Consider the following 20,841-nt stretch of genomic DNA (forward strand, 5'->3'; position numbering starts at 1 on the left):
TAAAAAAAATGTAATAAAATTCCTTGCAAGAATTCAATTATTTTCATAAATAATAAAATATATTTACATGATTTCAATTATTTAAAAAAAATTTAATAAAATTTCGTTACAAGAATTCAATTATATTCATAAATAATAAAATCTTCACAGGATTTCAATTATTTAAAAAAAATGAAATAAACATTCGTTGCAAGAATTCAATTATTCTTCTAAATAATAAAATTATTCACAGGAATTCAATTAATTTTAATACAATTTTAAGTAAATTGTTCGAAAGAATTCAATTATTAATTATTTTAAATAATTTTTGCAAAAGTTCCTTGAGAATTTTCAAATCCATATGTTTACAATTCAATTTTACGAAATTTTGATTATTCGGAAATTCTTCAATTAAATATATTTAGAAAACACAAACTTGAAATAATTTTAAAAAAAACTTCAGTTAAACTTTTTCAAAAAATTAATTCTACAAAATTGTTAGTTAAAAGTATGAAAAATTCAAATTTTCAAAGCGTTGAATTTGCAACCTTTTCGAAATTCAATTATTTCTAAAAATTCGCGCTATAATAATTTTACTATTCAATTATATAAAATTTTAACTGAAATTCATTATAAAACAATTTTTATTAGAAAATTCTACGAGAATTTAATTATTTAAGAAAAAAATGAATAATTTATTGAATAATTGAATGTTTCTGAAAATTGTATTTTCATAAAGAATTTTATCAACAATGTTTTTAAAAAATTAAAATTTTTTCGACGAATTTTAATGAAATTTTCAAGAATAATTACATTTTTCGAGAGATTCGATTAAAATTGTTTTAAAAATAATTGAAATTCTATGATCAGATTTATTATTCATTAAAATAATTGAATTTCTAAAAAGAATTTTTTTATTTCTGAAAATAATTGAATTATTGTGAAGAAATTTATAACAAATTTTTAAATAATTGAATTTCTGTGAAACTTTTATTATTTATGAAAATAATTCAATTTTTACGAAGAATTTTATTAAATTTTTTTTAAATAATTGAATTCTTTAGGAATATTTTATTAAAATAGTAGATATTAATAATCATTGAATTAAGAAAAATTTTGGAAAATAATTGAAGTTTTACCAAGAATTTTATTAAAATTTTTGAAAATAATTAAATTTTGGAGAAGAATTTTATTATTTTTAAAGATAATTAAAATTTTGACGAGAATTTTAAAAATTTTTTGAACATAATTGAATTTTTGCGAAGAATTAAAAAAAAAATCCCTGACTTTTCCCTGACCAATTCTTCTTTCTCTGACCTGTTGCAACCCTTTATATAAAATGTATATAAAAAGCGCAGAGTTTAAAAAAAAAAATATATATATATATGTATTTATATTTACAAAGATCATTCCTGTGTTTCCTGACTTTTTTTTTAACCTTTATTTCCATTTCTCATGTTCGTTGATAGTAATTTTTTTTCACATGTTTTCTGTATACTCATCCCGTCATTGATCGCCTACAATATTGTAAAAATGTATTTATACTCGATAGAATGCGTATATATGTGCTCTCTATTCTGTCATGGCTCGGCTGCTATACAGGCCGTATTTTTTCCTCTTTGAACAGAAACCAAGAGGTGTCCAACCTAGAAACCGCCTTCTTCGCGGGATAGCAACTTATCCTCATCGCACGCCAATTATAAACAATTACCCATTCACGCAACAGCCGGTTTCATCTGTCCACACTCTCTTGAATCTCTATTAAAGGTACGTAGTTTTATCACACTTTTACTGTACACCGTTAGAGAGAAAAAAAAGGAATCTCAACTCCAAATGATCAGCGTGTGAAGGGTTCCATTTTGATAAGCAGCGAAAATAATACCGGTCACTTATTTTGAGATTCTTTATTGACACCAAAGTTTCGAACAGCGTCGAGTTCCTTTTGAAATACAAGGTTAAAGTGTAAATTATCTCTAGAAAAAGGAGAAAACTACGTTACTAAAATTCTCAACGTTTATAATCAACAATTTAGATATTTAAAAGAAAATATATTTTTACTATTATATTTAAAACGTTTTGCATACTTTCTTGATGGATAATTTAAAAAAGAAAAAATTTTATTGTCTTCCTCGTGAAAAATACTTTATTCTCTCAATCATCGATTCTAAACGTTGTGAACTTTAGTGGCGTGAAAAACTAATATTTACGAACCAAAACTTTTTCCAAAGTTTCAGTTCAAATGAACGAAATTTTTTTTATCAATTTAAATATAGTTTCTAAAAACTAATCTAATAAAAGGAAAAATAAAATACATTTGAAAATATTTGAATTTCAGCGAAGAATTTCATTATTTGTGAAAAGTAATTGAATTCTTACAAAAAATTTTTGAAAATAATTACATTTTTCGAGGAATTTATTCAAAATTGTATTAAAAATAATTTAAATACTGTGAAAATTTTATTATTTATGAAAATAATTAAATTCTTGCAAGGAATTTTATTACTTTTTTTTTTAAATAATTGAATTCTTTTGAGAAATTTTATTAAAATAGTAGATTTTGAAAATATTTTAATTTCCGAGAAGAATTTCATTATTTGTGAAATGTAATTAAATTTTTGCAACAAATTTTTGAAAATAATTACATTTTTCGAGAAATTGATTTAAAATTTTATTAAAAATATTTGAAATCCTATGAAAATTTTTTACTATTTATGAAAATAATTGAATTTTTGCTTAGAATTTTATCAAAAATTTTTTTTAAATAATTGAATTCTTAATTTGGAAAATTTTCTTAAAATAATAGATATTGACAATAATTATTGAATTGACGAAAATTTTGACAAGAATTTTATTAAAATTTTTGAAAATAACTAAATTTTCGAGAAGAAATTTATTATTTTTAAAGATAATTGAAATTTTGACGAGATTTGTTTTTAATTTTTGAACATAAATGAATTTCTGTGAAGAATTTTATTACTTTTGAAAATAATTGAATTTCTACAATTTGTAAGTTCTCCAAAACTCAATTTTTTCAGTGTTTTTAACTAAAATTCATTTATAAACCCATTATTTTTAATAATTTATTAAATATATATTAAAAATGTATATAATTTCAAAAGAATTTGAATTATTAAAATTTTTAAAAATCCAAAAATTTTAGAATCCAAGTTCTTTAAAAATTATTATGAAATTCATTCAAAATTGAAATTTTATAAAATTTCAAATTACAACATTTTGAAGTTCATTTAATTATACGAAAATTGTAAACGCAACTCTATTAAAATTCAATTAATTTTGAAAGATTTAAGTTCTTAAAGAATTAAGATATTTAAAATAAAATTATTGTGAGAAATAGAAAAAATTGAAGGTTTTGTATTAGAATTTGTGTTGTACTTTCATAGTTTATAAGGCAAACAGAAAATTCACAAAAATTCAGAATTTTCTTATAAATTCTAAAAATTAAATTTTTTCCAGCAATTTGAATAAAAATTCCTGACTTTTCCCTGATTTTCCTGACCAATTCTAGTTTTCCTGATTTTTCCCCGGATTCCCTGATTTGTGGCAACCCTTCGTAATCTACCCCAACGAGAATTAATCGAGAATTTTAGAATTCTTTAAACTAAAAGAATTTAAAAATTCTTTCTCATCGAATTTCTTAATTCTTTAGAAAAGAAAAAAAAGTTTAGAACTAAAAGACATATTATATCTAAAAAAAAAAGAAGAGAGAAACATTTATGAATTTAATCAAGAAATGTATAAATGGAAAGAGTGGCATCATTACTGTCTGTATGTCCGGGCGAAAGTCATCTGTTCATTGAGACGAGTGCGAGAATTATGTGTCGCGAAACTTATGAATACACAATCAGTAAACACACGTAATAATATTACCGTGCCGTGACTAACAACAGTCTCGCGTTACAAGCCTCATAATCCCGTTTTCTTACGACACACTGATAGAAGGTGGAAGCTACCATTACCACCATTTCAAATTTACGGTCATTGACATTAAACACCGTTTTTCACATTTTATTGTTTGTCATTGCTGACTATTTAGCCGCACATCAATTATTGTTCATTAAAATATTCATTATTTCAAATATTCATTCATTCGCGCAGTATTTATAATTATGTTCATAAAATAAAAAATTCAATATCTTCTCTCATCATCATTTGATTAAATTCTTAATTCTATGAACTTATAAAAATTAAATAATTTTCCTATTCGCACTTGATTCTACTGTCTTTTACTGCATACTGTGTTATAGACGTAAAAAAAGCGACAGGAGGGAAAAAATTTACTCAACAGAATATTGAAATTACACTGAAATATTAGCAATAATTTCATCTTATTTAAAATTCCATCGACTTGAATTTACAAATAAGATGCCTAAAATTAGGAATCACTTTCGAAATTTTTTTGCGGTTGTCAATATTTTGACAGAGTTTATGATGAATTTTTCTTCATTCTATTTGAGTAAGAATATGGTTTTAATTTAAAGTTTGTGTGAATAAACAAAAAGGACCAGTTTAGTTGATGGTACACCACATTATTGCAAAAACGAAGATATATTATGTAACAGAGACATTTCTTGCGGCAATATTCGTGATGCGATAAACATGAGAACGCGATGTTTGCGCACGCTTTTGCAGAAGCTCTTCTCTCACAAATTAACAAAAAAAAAAAAAAAAAAAAAAAACCGCACCCCAAAAGTAATTATCAGGGTTGCCACAAAAAATTAATTTTGTTTTTCCCTGACTTTTCCCTGATTTCCAGACTTTTTCCTGATTGATTTTAACTTTTTCCCTGACCCTAAAGAATATTCTGATTCACTCTAAAAATGATTAGATACTCAAAAAAACATTCTATTACATTTACTTAAAATTTCTTAAATTATAAAATTATTTGCAAACATCAGTAACTAAATTTTTAAATAAGTATTGAATTATTATTTTTCCATAGGAATTAAAATTCTTCAAAACATTCAAATTCAAACATTTGTAAAATTCAACAACTTATAAGAATATTATTAGAAAACATGAAGACATCAATCACTCCGAGGAGTAATTGATATCTTCATGTTTTATAAAAATTTTAATTTCCATAACATTTTTCCAAAAAAAATATTAAATTATTTACAAAAATTATAATAAAATTCGTTACAAGAATTCAATTATTTTCATAAATAATAAAATTCTTCACATGGTTTCAATTATTTTTAATACAATTTTAGATAAATTTCTCGAAAAATAAAATTATCTTCAAAAATGTTTTGCAAGAATTAAATTAGGCACATTTCACAAATAATGAAATTCTTCGCTGAAATTCAAAAATTTTCAAAATTTACATTTTTAATACAAGTTTTCAAAAGAATTTAATTATTAAAATAAAATGTAATAAAATTCGTTGCAGGAATTCAATTATTTTTACAATTAATAAAATTTTTCACATTAATTCAATTCAGGGTTCCTACAGAATCTGGAAATCATGGAAATCATGGAAATAGTATGGAATTTTTAAAAGGCTTCTGGAAATCATGGAAAAGGCCTGGAATATTTAAAAGTTTCTAAATTTTTTCTGTTTTCCATTTTTTCTCTTGAATAGAAATTCAAATAATAATAAAGCTAAATGGCATAAAAGAGAAGAAAAAATGTTGAATTTTAAGAAATTCGATTTTTCGGATTTTCTATAATTTTAAATTTTTTACCAAAGAGTCTAGACTATTAAATAAGTAAAGTATTTTCCAAAAGCACAAAAATAATGAAGCTAAATCTCATAAAAGAGAGGAAAAAATGTTGAATGTTAAGATATTCGGTTTTTTGGAATTTTGATAATTTTAGATTTTTTACCAAAGAGTCGAGACTATTTAATAAGTAAAGTATTTTCCAAGAGCACAAAAATAATTAAGCTAAATCTCATAAAAGAGAGGAAAAAATGTTGAATTTTAAGAAATTCGCTTTTTTGAATTTTTGATAATTTTCGATAATTTTCGATTTTTTACCAAAGAGTCGAGACTATTTAATAAGTAAAGTATTTTCCAAGAGCACAAAAATAATGAAGCTAAATCCCATAAAAGAGAGGAAAAAATGTTGAATTTTAAGAAATTCAGATTTTTGAATATTTGATAATTTTCTATAATTTTAGATTTTTTCCCAAAAATATTATTAAAATAGTTATTGAAAATCATTGAATTAAGAAAAATTATTTGAAAATAATAGAAATTTGGCAAAGAATTTTATTAAAATTTTTGAAATTAATTAAAATTTTTTATTATTTTTAAAGATAATTGAATTTTGAAGAGAATTTTTTTTAATTTTTGAACATAATTGAAGTTCTGCAAGAATTCAATTACTTTATAAATTAATAAAATTCTTCACAGGATTTCAATTATGTTTAATACAATTTTAAGTAAATTTTTTGAAAGAATTCAATTATCAAAATTTTTTTAAAATTCATGCTATAATGATTTATAATATTTAATTATTATCTAAAATTTTAACTGAAATTCATTTCTAAATTGATTTTTATTAGAAAATTTTACTAGAATTTAATTATTTAAATAAAAAAATAAATAATTTATTGAATAATTGAATGTTTCTCGAAATTGAAGTATCATAATTTAACAAAAAAATTGAATTTTTTCGAGGAATTATAATAAAATTTTATTAAAAATAATTGAAATTCTATGATGAGTTTTATTATTCATGAAAATAATTGAATTTTTGTAAAAAAATATTATTATTTATGAAAATAACTGAATTATTGCGAAGAAATTTTTTAAAAAATTTGTAAATTTTGGTTGAATTCCTGTCAAATTTTTATTATATATGAAAATAATTTAATGTTTGCTTAGAATTTTATTAATATATTTTTCTAAATAATTGAATTCTTTTAAAAAATTTTATTGAAATAGTAGATATTGAAATTCATTGAATTAAGAAAAATTTTTTGAAAATAATTGAAATTTCGCAAAGAATTTTATTAAAATTTTTGAAAATAATTGAAATTTGGAGAAGAATTTTATTATTTTTAAAAATAATTGAATTTTGACGAGAATTTTTTTTAATTTTTGAACATAATTGAATTTCTGAGAAGAATTTTATTAATTTTGAAAATAATTGAATTTCTATCATTTGTATAACTTCTCCAAAATTCAATTTTTTCCATTGCTTTAATAAAAATCCCTGACTTTTCCCTGATTTCTCTGACCTGTGGCAACCCTGTTTATTAATGAAACTCTTTGATATTGATTTGAAATTGAATTTAAAAATTCGATCTTCATGTTTATATATTTCCATTCGCTTCTTTTTCCCTGATTTCTTTTTATCTCGATTATACATTTTCCTCTCAATTTGATTCAGCAAAGTTTCTCTGATTAACATTTATAGGAGTTATGAAACAATTCTATTGGAATAAAAGAAGATGTTGACAAATTCCTTGGGGAATAGAAAAATGAAAAAAGTCAGCTACTCCAGAAAAATCTTGTTGAGAAACATATTACATGATGAGACAATTTTTTTTTTCACAGAACTAGATAGCTGGATTTCTAGAAAAGAAACTGAATTTACAATTCCAAGTATTTTCCAGGGGAAAACTTTTGTAAAATTTCATGTAAATTTGAAAAATTTCTTTGCAAGTACTTACATGTAAAAAAAAGAAGTACCCAAGGCGATGATAAATTGGAGAACATATGGGAGTTGACATATCTTTCTCCTTGGAGTGATGATATTTGAGTTGATGGTTGAATCGTGTTTTCCTCATATTTTTCGAATCTGAAATTATTACAGAAAATTATAATTATGAATTAAAATTAAATACGAAAAGATATTTTTAAATCTTGCACAGTAAAAAATAGTTCAAATCAAATCAAGAAATTGAATTTTTTGTTTGTTGGCAAAAATAGATAACTTTAAGTAATTAGCAAGATTTTTACTTTTTTTTAACAATTACAGGCTTTGGATCAATTTTAAGGCAGAAAAAAGTTGCTTTAGTCGATTAAAAATAGAAAAAAGTCGTTTCTTTCATCCAATGTAGTCATAAAAATTTTATTTTGTATTTCCTTGACAAGTCACTGATTTTTAAATTCATTTATTTAAAATTTGAATAATTTTGTTAAATAAATATTTAAATACTTCTTGTTTTTCCACAGGAAATAAACTTAAAAACATTTTAATTTAAAACCTTCTGAAATTAAATAGCTTCTAACAATTACAACTATAACTCTTCAAAAATTCAATTATTTTTGACAATTTTTAACTAAACTTCATCTCAAAATCAATTATTTTCAGTAATTTTCGAAAAGTTCTTTGAGAATTCAATTATTTAAATACAAAAATTCAATTTTTTATAATAATTGTAACTGTAAGTGTTCGTTGTTTTAAAATTAATAAAGTATAATCAGGGTTGCCTCAAATATTTAATTCTATTTTTCCCTGATTTCCAGACAAAATTTTGACTTTTTCCCTGACCCTAAAGAATATTCTGATTCACTCTAAAAATTATTAAATACTCAAAATTCTATTACATTTATTTACAAAATTCGTTAATTGTAAAATTATTCGAAAACATCAGTAGTTTTATTAAAAACAAATATTTAATCATTATTATTTTTTCATAGAAATTAAGATTTTAAACAATTTTTAATTTAAACCTATTGAAATTAACAACTTATCAAAATTTTATTGTAAAACATAAATAAGAATTAATTTACAAAAATCTTAATAAAATCCTTCACAAGAATTCAATTATTTTTACTAGTAGTAAAATTTCTCAAAAGAATTCAAATATTTCAAAAAAATGTTATAAAATTCGTTGTAATAATTCAATTATTTTCATAAATAATAAATGGATGATTTAAAAATTCATTCTTAAATTAACTTTTATTAGAAAATTCTAAAAAAATTCAATTATTTAAATTAAAAATAAAATAATTTATTGAATAATTGAATGTTTGTTAAAATAAAGAATTTTATCAACAAATTTTTAAGTAATTGAATTCTTTTAACGATTTTTTTATAAAAATTTTAAGAATAATTACTTTTTTCGAGGAAGTTGATTAAAATTGTATCAAAAATAATTAAAATCCTGCTATGAATTTTATTATTTATGAAAATAATTAAATTCCTGAAAACAGTTTTATTATTTATAAGAATAATTGAATTATTGCGAAAAAATGTATAAAAAATTTGTAAATAATTGAAATCCTGAGTAATTTTTATTATTTATGAAAATAATTGAATGTTTGCGTAGAATTTTATTAAAATTTTTTTAAATAATTGAATTTCAGTGAAGAATTAATTATGATGTTTATAAAGATAATTAAAATCATGAAGAGAATTTTTTTTTAATTTTTGAAAAGAATTTTAGTACTCTTGATTTTTGGGAAGAATTTTGATATATTTATCAAGATAATTGATTTCTTTCGAAGAATTGTGTTAAAATGTTGGAAATAATAATAAATAATACATATTAAAAATTCAACTAATTTCAACAGAATTTAAATTAAAATTGTATTAAAAATATTTGAAATTCTGCGATGAGTTTTATTATTTATGAAAATAATTGACTACATGTAAAAAATTTTGTCTATGAAAATAATTGTATTATTGAGAAGAAATTTTTTAAAAAATTGTAAATTTAATTGAATTACTGTGAAATTTTTATTATTTATAAAAATACTTGAAATTTGGACGAAATATTTAAAAAAATTTTGAACATAATTGAATTTCTCAAGAGAATTTTTGTATTAATTTTTTGAAGAATTTTATTGAAAGTTTTTTTTGGACATGGTAGTTTTCTCTAAAATGTTCAAAATAATTCTGAAAAATTCTAATGTTATTATGAAAATATTTTAATTTTAAAAAATTAGAATGAAAAATATTCTAAGAATTACTTTTTTAGGGCAATAGCGATTCTATTATTTCAAAAATATTTTGTACACAATTATTGGAAGCTAATTTTTATTTTTAAATTTACATTTCAAGATTTTTCATTAAAATTGTTAAGGGCATGTTATTCAGTGTGACGTTTTTCCATAGTAAAGTACATGGGGCACGTGACCACTGAATAACATAACCTTAATAATTCAATTTATTTAAAAATTTGTATATTAAAATTCTTCAAAAGTTGGTTTTCAAAAATTAAAATAAGATACTTGAATAAAATGAATTATTCTCAATTAAATTTTACAAAATTTCAATCTATTCAAAATCATTTTAATTGTATATTTCGAAAATTTATTTAGAAAAATGATTCAAAAACAATTTTTTGAAAGATTTGTCTATAGTTATTTTTACGCAGTATAAAAATCGAAAAAAGTTGCATTTTATATTAAAATTTATTGTATTTTGTTGCAATTTTTTGGAAGAAAAGTTGAAACAGTCCAAATTTTTCGAAAATAAATTAAAAAAGTCTCATTTTTGGAAAATAGTCGAAAGAGTCATAATATCCGAGGTCTGCAATTATTTCAAGAAATTTTAATACAAAAACCACTTTTAAAAATCAAAAAATTATGAAAATTTCTTTAAATTCCCTGTCAAAGAATTAATTGTGATGGAAAAATTCTAATTTTAACAAAATGACTACACAAGTGATAAAAAATTAATTTAATTATAAAGAAATTGATGTCAAAGATTATTTATTATCAACAGGGGATTTTTTCGTGTTCCGTTTTCTGTTACAGAAGTCAATTAATCTCTTTATCGTACAAGAACTCTTATTGAAGAGTGAATGTGTCACGTCATCTTGTAAAGCGTTAAGATTTCTGCTTGTTTTACTCTTCAATTATTTCCTTCAGTGCCTTCTTCATTGTTCTTGTAGTAATCTTTCTCAAGACACAATTAAAAACTTCATTAAAGTTTTTTTTTTTTAACAGATCCCGAAGAAAACGTCTTTGTCAATCATTTCTTTGCGTTATTTTCCTTATTTTTTTCCATTCACAAAAAAAGTTGGAAAAATTTCTTTTATAATTAACAAAACGTGCACGTTATTCAATTTGATTGAATATTTACTTCGTCATTGAAAATTGTCTTCCGTTCAATTTTTTTTCATTTGATTCCTTTTCCAACAAAATTATTTCTACCAAATATTAACAAAATTCTTTTGAAAGAATTTCTTTTCTTTTCATTGAATAGTTTTTTTTTCAAATAATTATTGTCGTAAGTAAGAATTGTAATTCATTTTTTTCATCCCAATTGGCGAGAGTAAAAAGGAAAACAAACGTCTCACTTGTATACGATGCAATGCTGCTCCGTGTTTAGAGCAAAGAACATCGCAGAGCTTGGAGATCTATCGATCCACGGGCCGCTGATATTTAATACTTTCACTTGAACTCCTTGACCTGCGCACAATATTATTGCACATATGTGTGTATAAAACATGTGCCAATGATATGCCAACACGAACATGCATACAATTACAATTATACAGTTTTGCTTTTTTTCCAATCGTATATATACTTTTTTTTTCTTTTTCATCTTCAAACCGCACTTATTGACGCGTGAGAAAGGGTTTTAAAAAATTTCGTAACCCTCAAGACATCAAAATCATTGCAATTAATATCATTGTAATTTGACAATGCTAGTATAATTGAAAAAGAGAGATACATTTACAAAGAGTCGACACAGAGATTTATATTTCAAGGAAAATTTTATATCTCTATCGTATAACAAAATCTCTATCGTGTAAAAGAATTTAATCCTTTTTTTTCTGCAATAAAAAATATAAATTCTACATACAATTACAAATTATTTCAATAATTAATTTCACTCGCTTTTGAATTAATAATATTTCATATTTCAATATTTTTTCAATAATATTTTTTTGCAAAATCCGTTTTAGATTGATAAAAGATTTTTTACATTTTATATCTACTGGATATCAACATTTGTTTAATGCTTTTAATTCTGAAAATGGATTATAAATATTTGAATATGAATCTGTTATTTATAAAAATGTATTTGTTTATATATGTACATATGTAAGTAACTATTCAAATTCATTTTTAATGAAAAATTCCCTTTTTCGAATGACAATTTTTTTTTGTCAATATTTGCTATTAAACAAATATTTCTTTATTACTTTTTTTCAACAATGTGTCGATTTAATTTAAAGCAAAAATACAAAATTCGTAATGTTGGTAAAAATTGGAAAACAATGTCAGGGTTACCAAAAAAATTTAATTTTGTTTTTCCCTGATTTCCAGACAAATTCTATCTTTTTCCCTGACTAAAGAATCTTTTGATTCACTCTCAAAATAATTGTAAAATTATTCGAAAACATGAATAGCTTTATTTAAAATAAATATTTAACTATTATTATTCTTCCATAGGAATTGAGGCTCCGGATCTTAAAAGGGCACTTTCACCATGTAAAGTCTATGCGGAAAGTGCCCTTTTAAGATCCGGAGCCTCAATTAAGATTTTCAAAAATTTGAAATGCAATTATTATTTTCTAGAATTATTAACTAAAATTCTTCTTTAAATCAATTATCTTTAATAATTTTTTAAAAAGTACTTTTGAGAATTTGCAAATCCATTTGTTTACAATTCAATTTTACGAAAAATTTCGATTCTTTGGAAATTCTTCAATTAACTGTTATATTAGAAAATAAAATTCAAATAATTTTAAAAAAATTCAATTAAACTTTTTCAAAAAAATTAATTCTGCAGAATTGTTAGTTGAAAGTATGAAAAATTCAGATTTTCAAAGATTTTAATTTTAACCCTTTTTAAAATTCAATTATTTCTAAAAATTCACGCTATAATGCATTAAATATTCAATTATTAACTGAAATTCATTTTTAAATCATTTTTTTCAGAAAATTCTACGAGAATTCAATTATTTAAATACAAAAATAAATAATTTATTCAATAATTGAATGTTTCTTAAAATTGAATTTTCATAAAGAATTTTGTCAACAAATTTTTAAATAAATGTATTTTTTCGATGAATTTTAAAAAAATTGTCAAGAATAATGATATTTTTCGAGGAATTTGACTAAAATTTTATTAAATTAAATATACTCAAAAATTTAACTAAATTTAGAAGAATTTGAATTATAAAATTTTTCAAAAATCTATAAATTTTTTAATATTTCTAAATAAATTTAATTAAAATTTTTGTCAATAATTTAATTTTTGAAAAGAATTTTGCTATTAATTTATAAAGATAATTTAATTCTTGATGAAAATTTTTTAAGAATTTTGAAAATAATTTAATTTCTGCAAAGTATTTTATTATTTTCCAAAAGAATTGAATTCTTGTGATGAATTTTGATATTTATCAAAATAATTGAATTTTGGAAATGAATTTGATTAAAATTCCTTAGAATAATTGATTTTACGGGAAGAATTTTGTTGTTTATCAAGCTAATTGAGTTCTTTTGCAGAATTACTGAAAATTTTTTGAAAATAATTGATTTTCTGCAACGAATTAAATGTTATTTATGAAAACATTTAAATTATATAGCAACTAATTTTATTATTTTATTGAATAATTGAATATTTCTTAAAATTGAATTCTTTCCTCAAGTTTTAATAAAATTTTTAATAATAATTGCATTTTTCAAGGAATTTATTTAAAATTGTATTAGAAATGTTTTTAATTCTGCGATGAAAATAATTGAATTCCTAAATGAAATTTGTTTAATTATAAAAATAATTGAATTTCGTAGAATTGTAACAAAAATTTTTTTCAATAGTTAAATCTTTCTATAAATTTTATGAAAAAAGTACATTTTTGAAAATTATTTAATTGCGAAAAAGTTTTGAAAACAATTGAAATTTTTCAAAAAATTTTATTTAAATTTTTGAAAATAATTGAATTTTTGGCGAAAAATTTTGCTATTTGTAAAGATAATTGAATTCTTGACGAGATATTCATTAAAATTTTTAAAAATAATTGAATTTCTTCGAAGAATTTTATTACTTTTGAAAATAATTGAATTCTTGGGATAAATATTGTTATTATTCATGAAAATAATTGAATTTTGTAAAGAATTTTATTAAAATTCCTAAAAATTTTTGATTTTTTGTGAAGAATTTTGTTATTTATTAAGATAGTTGCTTTAAAACTTTAATAATTAAATAATATTGAAAAATTCATTCTTGTCAGAAATAAAAAAATTTTTGAAGGTTTTATACATAGAATTAGTGTCAGTTTCATAGTTTATGAGGCAAACAAAAAAGACATAAATTCAGAATTTTCTTATGAATTCTAAAAATTTAATTTTTCTAGTACTTTTAATTAAAATCCCTGACTTTTTCCTGACTTCCCTGACCAATTCTACTTTCTCTGACTTTTCCCTGAATTCCCTGTGGCAACCCTGAATGAAAATTATTCATTAATATTTTTCCTAATAAATATTTAAATATTTTAAATCAATTTTTGGAATTAAAAGTATCAAATTAATGTTGATGTCTACTCTTTTATAAAACTTTTGAAATTAAATATATAATTAAATAATTACTGTTATGAATCTTTTCCAGCAGTACTTACATGTAAAAAAAAATAATTAAGTAGCCAATGCGATGATGAATCGAAGAACTCAGGGAGTTGACATCTTTCTCCTTGAATTGACAGTTGAATCCGTTTTCTTTGGAAAATTGATAATTTGAACCATTTTCTTATATTTTTGAAACCTGAAATTACAATAAAAATTAGAATTCTAATTTATTAAATTATTAGGTACTAATATTAATATTATTTAATATTTATAATATTAAAATTACTTAAAAAAATGTAGATAATCAAATAAATAGATATTTGTTAATTACTATCATATAAATTAAAATTAATTAAATAAGATAAGAAATATAAAAATAGACAATTTTTAATTAATAATAATAATTAATACAATTTTTTCTAATAGAAAATTCTCAATTATCTCTCTAATAGAGTTAAAGAATAATTACTGAGTGTAAAAAAATTCCACTCGAAAATTGGAGAGTATGCGAAAACGAAGTTCTCGTTAATGACATAATCCACTAAATCTCTTACTTTCGATTTATTTGCCAATCGGATCGATGTCTTTATTCGTCTCTCTATTTATTTAATGCGATTTTATGATTACAAGTTATTTTTTCTATTTTACAGTAAACATTTTTATTATTTTTTATTTTTTTCTCAAAACAATGGTCATCGTATTAGATTTGTATCTTTTTTTTCTACAAAGTTGTCTCTATTAATCATCTTTGACTAGAGTTCGAAGGAAAAGATTGATCGGTCCACTGATTTGATAGACCTTGTATGATTAAATCACGGTCTACTAAGGCCAAGATCAACTTGCATCAAACATTAATTCCATTTGAATATAATTTCCAAAATATTTATTTCCGCTTTCGTTTTTTAACATTTTTAAATTTTATATTTGTGAATTTAATTTTAAAAATTTGTATTTTCAATTCAATTGCAAATAATCGATAATAATTGCTAATAAAATATTGTTGCGATATATAATTATAAATTGAATTAAAAATTTTTTTATTTCAATTTTAATTTCAAATTTTGATTTTCGAATTTAATTGCTAATCATTGTTAATAAAATTGCTGATTATATACTGAATTACAAAATGTTATTTCCAATTCGATTGTTTTGCTAATTATATTTAATTTACAAACTGTCAGAAATTACCAATTATTTTCAAATTAAAAAAAATTTCTAATTTAATAAAAGAATCATTAAAAAATAAAATAATAATAATAGTTTGTTAATGTTTGTGCCTTTTTTTCGATATTTATTTTGTAACTATGCAGAGAAAGTAATTTAGCATAATGGATTTTGAAAGTAAGAATTGTGTGTGAATGAAGACAACAATTATTATATCAAGAAGCTAGAGAACTTTGAATCCTTGAAACAGAGATTTTTTTTTCTCTTTATTTATTTTTACTCAACAACAATCTACCTCAGTTGCCTTCACTTTGATGCACTACAAGATAAATTATCCCAGCATAATTTGTGCTTTAATAAGTTCACGGAATTTTTATCCCCCCACAATATTTGTATACAATGTCGTGACTCTATTTTATATCTGTGGATAATCAGCATTGCTACTTGTTTCACTGTGTTAATTATCCAATTGAATACTAAATATTAATTTGGATTTTTCCTCACTAAAATTAATAGTTGTACAAAAATCTGTAAAATAAATAAAATTATTGAAATTGAAAAAATTAATAACATTAATAAAATTTATAAAATAATTAAAATTTTCAAAATAATTATGTAAAATTATTATCTACTGTTTGAGAAAAATAATTGCGTACTCGAAAAATTAATGCCTTTTTTAATTAAAAATAAAGATTTTCTTATTTTTTCATTTCTGTCAAAAAATGATTTAAGAAAATTGAAATTTTAAACGAAAAAAATTTACGTGGACATTTTTTTTTGTGGAAAATTTAAATTAAAAATTCTTTTTTCTGAGATATTGTGGCGATAAAATTTGCATTCAGAGGAATGATGATATTGTTAGCTGACGTAAAAATATACGGATATGGTTAAGTTGGAGAGAAAGTATTATAAGGAAGAGAGTATTGTTAGCGGAGTCTTTTAATCATTTTGGTTATAGCAATCTGCATACTGAGTGGGCGTAATGTTTCGTAAGAAATTATCTCTTACAATTGCAGAATGATGCAATATAAAGAAAGAAATATTAATCAAACTCTGTATAATAATAATTTTTGTCAAATTATAATAAAGCAGCGCAGCAATAACGAAGAAAATAATAAAATTCAAAGAGTGCGTCGAATTCATAATATACTCAAAGAGTGTCGAATTTATTTTATTACAATTCAGTTTAATATAAACAAATGCTATGTTATTTTATCGAAATCATGAAATGTAGATTTATTTTAATTTTACTAGTCTCTTAATAATCTTTCGAATGAATCTTGCAAAGAAACTTTCTTAGATCAAACGTCGCGAACTTTTTCTATGTTTACATAATCACACGCGAGAGACAAACAGGTAATACTTGACATAAGAAGAACTTTCACAATTTGATGGATTATGTGCCGAATAAATAATTAGAGTAGACCCCCCATAATATGCAAATTTTAATCGAATTTTCCTTTTCATCTGCATCATTTTTTTCTTTTACTTTTCATGTTTAAATTACAAATTATATTATATACAATCAAAATTAGATATAAATTCTTAGATTTTTTACGCCGACAGTTACAATATTAAAATTTCGAATTATTTGAAAGAATTGAGATAGGGTTGTCACAAAAATTTAATTTTGTTTTTCCCTAACTTATCCCTGAATTTCAGACAAAATTTTGACTTTTTCCCTGAACCTAAAGAATATTTTGATTCACTCTAAAAATTATTTGATACTCAAAAAAATGTTCTATTACATTTACGAATTTCTTTAATTGTAAAATTATTCAAAAACACCAATAACTTCATTTTTAAATAAATATTTAATTATTATTTTTTCATGGGAATTAAGATTTTAAAATTTTCACATTCAACAACTTAAATAAGAATATTATTATTTTTAATGATTTTTGATAAAGTTCTTTTGAGAATTTTCAAATTTATTTGTTTACAATTAAATTTTACGAAATTTCGATTATTCGGAAATTCTTTAATTATAAATATATACCTACATTTGAAAATAAAAACTTAAAATAATTTTAAAAAATTTCAATTAAGCTTTTTTGAAAAAAATTAATTTTCATAGAATTTTTAATTAAAAATATGAAAAATTCAAATTTTCAAAGAATTTAATTTAAAACCATTACAAAATTCAATTATTATCTAAAATTTTAACTGAAATTCAATTTTAAATCAATTTTTATTAGAAAATTCTACGAGAATTCAATTATTCATTGAATTCAATTCTTTTGACGAATTTTAATAAAATTTTTAAGAATAATTTTATTTTTCGAGAAATTTAATAAAAATTGAATTAAAATTTTTTTAATAATTGAATTTCTAGAAATTTTCATGAATTTAGATAATAATTGAATATTCGTGTAGAATTCTGTTAAAATTTTTTTAAAATACTAGAATTCTTTTGAGAAATTATATTAAAATAATAGATATGTAAATTATTGAATTAAGAAAAATTTTTGAAAATGATTGAAATTTTGCAATTAATTTTTAAAAAAAGTTTGAAAATAATTGAATTCTTGTGATGAAAATTGTTATTTATGTAAATAATTGACTTCCTCCAGATGATTTTATTTTATTTATAAAAATAGTTAAATTCCTGAAAGGAATTTTAAAATTTATAAAAATAATTGAATTACTGCGAATAATTTAATGCAAAATTTTAAAACAATTGATTTTTTGGAAAAAATTTATGCAAATTCTATTTTAAATAATTGAAGTCCTGTGTAATTTTTTTTTTTTTTGAAAAAAAAAACAATTTGTACAATTTTATCAAAATTTTTGTTTAATAATTGAATTCGTTTGGGAAATTTTATTAAAATAGTAGGATATTGAAAATCATTGAATTAAGAATAATTTGTGAAAATAATTAAAATATGCCGATGAATTTTATTAGAATTTTTTAAAAATAATTAAATTTCGGCGGAGAATTTTGCTATTTAAAAAAGATAATTGGATAATTATAAAGAGAATTTAAAAAAAATTTTCGAACATAATTGAATTTTTGCGAAGATTTTTATTACTTTTGAAAATAATTAAATTCTTGTCATGAATATTATAATAAATTTATGAAAATAATTAAATTTTTCAATGAACTTTTTTTTTTAATTCCTGAAAATAGTTGAAATTTTGGGAAAGAAATTTAATAATAAATTTTTAAATAATTACATTTTTCGAGAAATTTGATTAAAATTGTATTAAAAATAATTGAAATAATGGAATTATCAGGAAGAAATTTATGAACATTTTGTAAATAATTGAATTTCTGTAAAATTTGTATTATTTATGAAAATAATTAAATATTTGAGTAGAATTTGATCAAAAATTTTTTTTAAATAATTGAATTCTTTTGGAAAATTTCTCCCGACCTGTGGCAACTCTGTTGAGAGAATCGAGAGAATACTTTTTAGTCTCATTTGATGAATTCTGTTTACAAAATTGATAACATAATTAAAAAGAATTTTGCATCAAATATGAAAAAGATAGAAAATAATTATTTCTTTTTCAAAATTATTGTGTACGTAAAAAATAAATTATGAGAAGTTCAATTAATTATATAGAATGAAATGAATTGTCTGCGCAAATGGTATCGGAATGTTCTCGATGCTTTTGTTACGTTAACAGTATCACTGTAAAATGAGAATGGACTTTTTTTCCCATTCATTGTTGACGAGAACTTTTTGAATTCAAAGCAACGTTGTCAATGCAATTGCACTGCAATTTTACCAAAAGGGATGTGATTCCTACTTTACAACTGATGAGATTGCATGACATCTGATCGAAAAACGCATTTATTCACTATACCGTTAATTTAAAAGAAATTTATTTGCGGATAAATAGAAGGAATTCGAAATTTTATTTACTATCTGCTAAATTAGTTATTCGAGGTAAAATATTTCCTGGACAAAATTTATATTCTGATTTAATTATATTGCTCGTACAGTGCACAATGTTTGTATTTAGATTTCCATGAAGAATAAAGGAAAATTTTAATTAGAAACTAAATATTTAATTGAATAAACTTTCGAATATTTGTTTAGAATATAAAAATATTTTCTCTGGAAAATAAAACAAAAAAAGTATACAAAAATACTTAAACATTTAAAAATTTTACAAATTAGAAAAAATTATAAAGATTTTTGATAATTGTGTACAAGTTTTGGTAAAGTCAGTAAGTAGAGTAAAAAATATTACCTCGCGTGACTTTCACTGTCGTTCTGATGTCCATATGAGAGTAAAAGTGCCTTTCCGTGGCATCCTAAGGTCAGCAAACCTCACAAAATGGAAAATATTCTCTCTCTCTCTCTCCTTACTAACCAGTAATCGAGCGTGTAATTGCTAGAAAATAAAATATTGAATTATTCCACATAGTATGAAAGAAAATGGCTCAACCGTAAATCAATAATAGTTTTACACTTCACGTCTAATCTATTCTTGAGTTCACTCACGTTTACTATTGACCCAAACAATATTAATTCTCTCTTTATTACCACCTGTAATTTATAACTATTATCAAATTTTTTTATTAGCATTATTATTCATTTTATGGAATACTAATAACTATCGATTAATTAAAACCATCTCTATATACTCGGATGTTAATAATTCATACTCTCCATGATTCAATGACTAAAACAACTTTTAGGAGGTATTATTAAAATTTTTAATTAATTTATACCATTTATACTTTCTATTAATAATTAATTTTTGGTACGAATTTTTTAATTAATATTTAAAATGGATTTAATTACAAAATTTATATAGCGTAACTTTAATGTTTCATTAAACTTTTGGTGCAATTGGCGTTTTATTTCATTTTTTAAGGTTAAGTGCGCCGAGTATCGCACTGTAAAAAAAGTTTCGCGATTTTGGCAAAAATCGCTTATGCAGGTTGAAATATTTACTGAATTGCAGATAAAGGCTTTAATTAAGATTAATTAATAGGTTTTAAGAGTAATAATCTGATTAATATTTACTTATAAATTACGGAGAAAAAACTTGGCTTGTTAATTTTGTAACTGTCGTCCTTGAGTTCTGAACCAGAATAAAAATGAGTAAACGACAAACTTCAAGTGATTCAAATGAGCAAATTGCCAACTGTCGAGTTGTTTGCTTTGTTAAACATTTTAATTCTCTGTGTTGGTATCATTGCATGACTTTGTATTACCAGATGCCGAGTGAATTATTATTAATTGCATTTAGAGAGTAGTTATGATTTTCCCTTATGCTGTATAATAAAATTTTTAAA

At 21.9% G+C, this 20,841-nt stretch overlaps 1 protein-coding gene across 4 annotated transcripts in view; it reads right to left on the reverse strand.

Annotated features, from left to right (window-relative positions):
• LOC122509448 (protein Skeletor, isoforms B/C) overlaps nucleotides 1–20,628 on the reverse strand; it is a 92,066-nt gene extending 71,438 nt beyond the window's left edge. For 2 of the 4 annotated variants that reach the window (XM_043623550.1, XM_043623568.1), the window contains exons 1-4: nucleotides 20,042–20,086; nucleotides 19,788–19,931; nucleotides 14,474–14,616; nucleotides 7,622–7,749 (exon numbers count right to left, since the gene is read on the reverse strand). The gene's annotated coding sequence lies outside the window, so the exon portion shown is untranslated. Of the gene's footprint in view, nucleotides 1–7,621; nucleotides 7,750–14,473; nucleotides 14,617–19,787; nucleotides 19,932–20,041; nucleotides 20,087–20,569 lie in introns of those variants that run through there. The other 2 variants (XM_043623575.1, XM_043623559.1) reach the window with 2 other exon arrangements.
• Between the last annotated feature and the right edge of the window lie 213 nt (nucleotides 20,629–20,841).

Source organism: Leptopilina heterotoma, unplaced genomic scaffold (assembly GCF_015476425.1).
Source record: "Leptopilina heterotoma isolate Lh14 unplaced genomic scaffold, ASM1547642v1 Lhet_116, whole genome shotgun sequence".
Lineage (NCBI taxonomy): Eukaryota > Metazoa > Arthropoda > Insecta > Hymenoptera > Figitidae > Leptopilina > Leptopilina heterotoma.